General features: G+C 30.5%; 1 non-coding gene across 1 annotated transcript; it reads left to right on the top strand.

The window, feature by feature from the left end:
- The first annotated feature begins 38 nt into the window (after nucleotides 1-38).
- Nucleotides 39-109, top strand: J4E84_011129. The gene has a single exon. It is a non-coding gene; the product is annotated as a tRNA-Asn (tRNA).
- Nucleotides 110-7,312: the final 7,203 nt, after the last annotated feature.

Raw genomic sequence — 7,312 nt, 5'->3', positions numbered from 1 at the left:
GCGGGGGGGACTAGATATCTTTATAACATTCTTTAATAGCCTTTATAGCTCAATGGTAGAGCGGAATACTGTTAATATTCTGATAAATGTTCGATTCATTTTAAAGGCTTCTCATTTGCCTTTACAAAATTTTTCAGAATAATGTTAGGAAAATTGTTACTCCCTAGAGGATGTAAAAGGGGAGTTCGAATCTCTCTATTCTGATATGTTACTAAATTCATTAATATTATTACTTTTATCTAATGCTATTACATCAAGACGAGACAAATCTATCTTGTACTCTAGAGTAACGATTACTATCTTACTTATTTCAGCTTTTATAGCTTATGATAATTTATCTCTTTTATTTTTAGCAAAAGGTATTGGAATCTTCGGTGGGTTATTCCATACTACAGCTACTACGAATTTTTTCCACCTGTTTATCTTTTTAATAACTAGCGTTATCTTATTGTTAACTTCATTTTACCCTAGAAAAGTTTGATTGAAAGAATATAGCAGCCCGACTAGACTTTTATTTACAAAACTAGTTTACTACGGAACCTTACTTTTAAATAAAATGGGAGAGCAGTTTAAAATAATAGAATACTCCTTAATTATCTTATTTATTGTTACAGGTAGTGTTTTTCTAATTTCTACTAGTGATTTAGTATCCATATTCCTATCCATAGAATTACAAAGTTATGGACTGTATTTATTATCAACTATCTATAGAGATTCAGAACCCGCTACTTCAGGTGGTCTTATGTATTTTTTACTAGGGGGATTGTCATCCTGTTTTATACTATTAGGTACAGCGTTACTTTATGCAAATTCTGGTACCACAAACTTAGACAGCTTATATATTATAACTAGCATATCTAATGTAAGTAAAGACAACCTTACTGGGCTACTATATTGATATAAATCTTACTATATACACATAAGTTTACTATTTATAGCTGTAGGATTCTTATTTAAAGTTTCCGCTGCACCATTCCATTTTTGAAGTCCTGAAGGATGATGTGGGAAATCATCCATAACACCGTCATCGTGTTTACGGGACAAACTACCAAATTCCGGGAACACCCTAGAAATCCAAGTACCAAGCTATAGTTTAAAATCTATAAGTGGCTGAACTAATCACTCAGAGATGGTAAAAAGCTTGGAAGCTTCTGAAAAGAATACGGGTTATCGCGGATCTAAATCAGTCACTGTTTTATCTCTAAATCCTTTGCTAATTTTTGCACATTATAATTTTATCTCCTTCATTTTCTCCTTCCCTGTGCTGCACTCTAAAGTATCACTTTTCTCTTCTACTTCGGCTTTATTAGTACATGTGAAACATTCCAGAACGGCTTTACTAACTTTTTTTTTTATATATTATAATATATAAAAAAAAAAGTAAGTGGAAAACAAAACCTTTATAAGAGTAGTACTACGAAACCACACATAAACGGGTGATTTCGTGGTTATTCTACTAATTCTTCATCTATTGCACCGTCTTTTCAGCCAGTAACTATATATAGAAATGCTGATATAGATAAGGTCTTAGTACTAAAAGAAAATAAAGGTAAATCCGGGGTATATAGCTGAACAAATTTAATTAACGGAAAAAGATATGTAGGTAGTAGTATTAATCTAGAGATAAGATTGAAAGGTTACTATAACATTTATTTCTTAGAATCAGGAATAAAAAAGAGGAAAAGTTTGATCTACAGTGCTTTGCTGAAGTATGGTTATTCTAATTTTACTTTAGAAATCCTGGAATATTGTGATTCATCCGAAACTATACAAAGAGATCAATATTATCTGGATTTATTAAAACCAGAATATAATATTTTATTAACAGCTGGTTCTCGATTAGGTTCCAAACATTCTGAAGAAGCAAAAGCCAAAATATCTGCTGCGGCTGTAGGTAACACAAACAGTACAGGAGGTAAAGGACGTAAACGAGCAGAAGGAGCAGGAAGTCCTAGTGTACCGGTAGAAGTACTTGATAAGGAAACTGGAATAAAAACAACATATCCTTCAATGAGTGAAGTAGGGGAAGCCTTAGGTGTACCTACAGGAAGTATTAGAATGTATTTTTCTATCCTTTGGGGATGGTCCCCTTCAGGGGTCCAGACCTAAAGGTCAGTCCCCTTCGGGGACTAGAAATACCCAGACGCCATATAAAGGAAGATATTTATTGCAAAAATTAAAAAAGGTTTAAATAGTGACTGTAAAAGAGCAACGAGTATACGGTAGTTGATATGATTTATCATATTTAAGATGTATTCTATCAGGTTTCAAGAGAAACCGTTCAGTAAAAATCCCTTCTAACCAATTTATGCCAAGACGATTTTATACAATTAGTAATAATATTAACCCTAAGACATATTCTCTTATTACCCTACCTTTATTTGTGACAGGCTTTACAGATGCAGAAGGATGTTTCACCATTATTGCACGTAAATCACCTATCCTTTGGGGATGGTCCCCTTCAGGGGCCAGACCTAAAGGTCAGTCCCCCTCTGGGACTAGAAGCAGCACTGGTTGAAAAATCGAAGCCAGTTTTATTATAAACCTTCATAAAAAAGATGTTAAACTCTTAAAAGCTATTCAAGATTTCTTTGGAGGTATAGGACGAATAAGTAAAGAGAGAAATGGTTGTCGTGATTTTACAGTTAGTTCTTTAGATCAAATTGTCACAAAAATTATCCCTCATTTCGATAAATACCCCTTAATCACTCAAAAGCTTGCGGATTATATTTTATTTAGAGAAGTTATTATGATAATGAAAAAAGGTGAACATTTAACATCTTCAGGTTTAAAAGCCATTATTAACATAAGAGCTTCTATTAACAGAGGTTTGACTCCCGCTAACTTTTTTTTTAATATATTATAATATATTAAAAAAAAAGTAAGAAAGAAGCTTTTCCTAGTTATTCTCCTGTCCATAGACCTTTAATTGATGCACAAACGTTGCTTCCTATTAATCCTTATTGAATAGCAGGTTTTGCTTCCGGTGATGGTTCTTTTATGGTTAAACTGAGAGTTAGTGATGCTTACTGTGCAGGAGGTCGTGTTGATTTGGCCTTTGTTTTAACTCAACATTCTCGTGATCTGTCTCTTATTAAGTGTTTAGCTTATTACTTTTCATGCGGACAGTTTTATACTTATAAGGATTATGCGGAATTTAAATGTAGTAATTTAAAGGAGATCTATGAAACAATCTTACCCTTTTTCCTTAAATACCCTATTCTGGGTGTGAAATCTAAAGATTTCGAAGATTGAGTTAAGGTTGCGGAGATTATTAGTTCGAAAGCTCATCTTACTAAGGAAGGGTTGGAGCAAATTAGAGCGATTAAGAATGGAATGAATAGAAATAGAGAGAATGTTAAATAGTTTTTATATCATAATTGTCTTATCATGTTATATATTATATTTGTATAAAATTATTAAGGTTATTTGTAAGATAAATTTTACTTCCGAGGACGTTTATGATGCTATTCCTACTGTTGTTACAACTTTTGTAGCTATAATAGCAAAAATTTCTATTTTTATTTTCTTATTAGAATTAGTTCACTATACAAGTAAACCAATACTAGATCTAGATTTTTCTTGAACAAATAGCTTATTACTTAGCTCTCTTTTATCTTTAGTTGTGGGAACTGTAGTGGGTTTAACACAGTCTAGAATAAAAAGACTTTTTGCGTTTAGTACAATATCACACGTAGGGTTTATATTATTAGGATTAAGTATACACACTGTAGAATCAACACAAGCCTTTATATTCTATTTAATTCAATACTCTATCTCAAATTTAAATGCTTTTATATTACTATTAACTATTGGTTACTCTCTTTATTGTTATGTAGATAATACAAATTCTACCAAAAATATTGGAAAAGAACAGGATAGTAATGAAAAACAACAGGATAGTAATGAAAACAATGGTAATTTAACCGATGTTAATAATTCTCCTATTCAACTTATTGATCAGTTGAAAGGATATTACTACATAAATCCTGTTATAGCCTTAAGTTTAGGGTTAACTTTATTCTCTTTTGCGGGAATACCACCTTTAATAGGGTTCTTTGGTAAACAGATGATTTTAAGTGCAGCAATTGATAACGGGTATATTTTTATGAGCTTAGTTGCTATATTAACAAGCGTTATAAGTGCTGTATATTATTTAGCTATAATAAAACAAATCTTTTTTGATAAACCAGATTACCTAGTAAACGATGAACTAATAGATTTTAATGCAGATGGTTTAATAACGGATAAAAATACTATCGTTCAAAAAGTGAACGTAAATATAAACAATATTGTTATATCAACCTCATTAAGTTTATCTATTTCAGTTATTACATTAGTAATAACATTATTTATTTTTATACCTGAAGAATTATTAAGTTTAGCTAATATATTAGCATTAATCATTTTTAATTTATAAATGACAAGTACAACTTTTTTCATTATTTTTATACCTATATTAGCTATTATATTATTAGCGGTTAATTTAATCTTAGCACCCCACAATCCTGGAATTTGATATAGGAAATCAAATATTAGGGATAAACTGCCCAACTCCGGGAAACCCCTAAAGCTTCTGATACCAAGCTATAGTTGAAAGGCTATAAGTGGATGAAATAATTACTCATGTATGGTAATAATTCAGAAGATATCTGAAAAGATAATGGGTGATCGCGGATCTAAATCAGAGTTTAAATTAGTAGATAAGAGAAATCTTATGTTAAACTCTGTAAAAGAGCAACGAGTAAACGGTAGTTCATGAGGTAATATCTTACCTCATGTAAGATGTACTCTAGCGGGTTTCGAAAGAAACTATCAAGTCAAAATCCTTTCTAACCTTATAAATTACACTACTTTTTTCTCACAACACAAAACAGACAGGGTAAACACCTTTCAGCTGCGAAATTATACTAACCACCCATCTACATTAAACTTAAACCCTTTATATATTTCTGGGTTTACAGACGGTGAAGGTTGTTTTATGATATCTATAATAAAAGATAAAAAATATACATTAGGTTGACGTATATCTTGTAGATTCGTTATAAGTTTAAACAAAAAAGACTTAAAAATACTAAAGGGCTTTAAGGACTTTTTTGGTGCAGGTACTATTTCGTTTACGGGGGAAAACGCTGTCCAATATCGTGTTGAATCTTTAAAAGGTTTAGCTATTATAATTAATCATTTCGATAAATACCCCTTAATAACTAAAAAACAAGCGGATTATACATTATTTAAATCAGCTTATTATTTAATTAAAAATAAAAGTCATCTGACAAATAAAGGAATCTTAGAACTTGTAGCTTTAAAAGCTGTATTAAATAGAGGTTTAAGCAAAGACTTAGGTGTAGCTTTTCCTGATATACTTCCCGCTTTAAGACCTGAAGTATTATTATCTAAAGTTGTAGATCCTTACTGATTAGTAGGGTTTACGGATGCAGAAGGTTGTTTCAGCGTTGTGATATTTAAATCTTTAACATCTAAATTAGGAGAGGCTATTAAATTAAGCTTTATTTTAACTCAGAGTAGTAGAGATAAAGATTTAATGAATAGCCTAATTGAATATTTAGGGTCTGGGTTTATAACTTCAGTTAATAGAGGAACAATTGATTTTAAGATTACCAAATTTTCTAGTATAAGAGATATTATTATCCCATTATTTGAAAAATATCCTTTACAAAGTAGTAAAAATACAAAATTTTTATATTTTAGTGAGGTGGTAAAATTAGTGGATAATAAAGCTCATTTAACTGAAAAAGGGTTAAATCGAATTCGTATTATTAAAAATAAAATAAATACAGATTAATAAACAATAGCGTGATAAAATTTAGTTGTAAATATATAAGCATGATAAATTTGACTAAGCGTACCAAGAAAAAGATAGTGTTTTCGAATGTGGTTTCCACTCGTTCTTAGGTCAAAATAGGACACAATTTAGTGTTTCTTTTTTTATCTTTGGACTTCTTTTTCTTCTATTTGATTTAGAAATCTTACTAGTATACCCTTACAGTGTAAGTAGTTATACGAATGATATTTATGGTTTAGTTATTATGATGGTATTTTTTGTACTATTGACCTTAGGATTTATATTTGAATTAGGTAAAAATGCATTAACTATTGATAGTAGACAAACTTCTTCATATAATAATGCAGATACTACTACACCAGTTTCCTTTATTGCTAAATCTTATAGCACTCTTAAGGGTAGTTCTTTTTTATCTATTCCGGTAGCTATTATAAATATGGAACCGATAAATATGGAAGCCATTATACAGCTTACTGCTAGTTTATTTGATAAATGTTATCCTTTAGTTCTAGCTTTAGCTGCTATAGCTATTTCAATTTTAGCCTTAGAATTAGGTATTTATCTGGCTGAACCTGCTAAGGATGGGAAAGAAAAAACTGGAAATAAGGTGGGCGAGGGCGTAAAAAACCCACCAAAAGGTAAAAAAAGTGACAACAAAAAACCTGGTTGTGTTCATCCTAGTGGATGGTGTCAATGCAACTCCTGTGGTTGCGAAGAAACAAGACATATACCACGTATGTTAAGTGATATTAGCCCGGACAGATGTTGTGGTTGTGGTGTCCGTGGCCCTGTTAACCATTGCCTTATGTGCGAATGTAAGTTTCACTATCGTTGTCATAAAAGCATGAGGGGGGACTATAATCCCTAAGCGATTATTCTAAATTAATTGCATAATTACAGTTAACTTGTTATGAAAAAGGTAAAATTTGTTATTTATAGTAAACTTTTATCTATTATAGTATAACAAATCCTAGTTTGAATTTACTGGTATATTGCAGTCTACATTTTATACAGAAATTAGCGGGGGGGGAGAAGAGTAAAATAAACTTTTGCTTAAAGCCCCCTAAAAATATTAGTTAATACACCCTTTATTATAAAATATATAATCTATGATGCACATTAAATAGATAATTACCATGATTTAATTAAAATAGACTTTATATTATACTTTTTAACTAAATGTAATTTTAAGATCATCATCCTAAATTTAAAATGTTATATTTTCCAACAATTATGTCTGTTCTTGAAGTATTGGCTGTTACTGTACATGTTTATCCATATAATGACGTTTACCTAGATACTCTTTTTATAATAGGAATATCTATGATAATTCTTAGCTTAGTAGGTAGTAATAAAAATAAGTCTATAAAGGAAAAATTAATATTTTTTGTTGAAAATTTTTATGTTATTTGACCGTTTATGTTATATATGTTTATCTTTATCTTTATTCTTAATATTTTCTTAATCTTATGCGGCTTAGGTGTAAGCATTTCTACTCTAAATCTT

Source organism: Alternaria hordeiaustralica, assembly GCF_023758085.1.
Source record: "Alternaria hordeiaustralica strain BMP 2776 chromosome Unknown scaffold_64, whole genome shotgun sequence".
In the NCBI taxonomy this organism is placed as follows: domain Eukaryota; kingdom Fungi; phylum Ascomycota; class Dothideomycetes; order Pleosporales; family Pleosporaceae; genus Alternaria; species Alternaria hordeiaustralica.
Note: the sequence above shows the minus strand (reverse complement) of the source record. Positions and strands in the feature narration are given on the sequence as shown.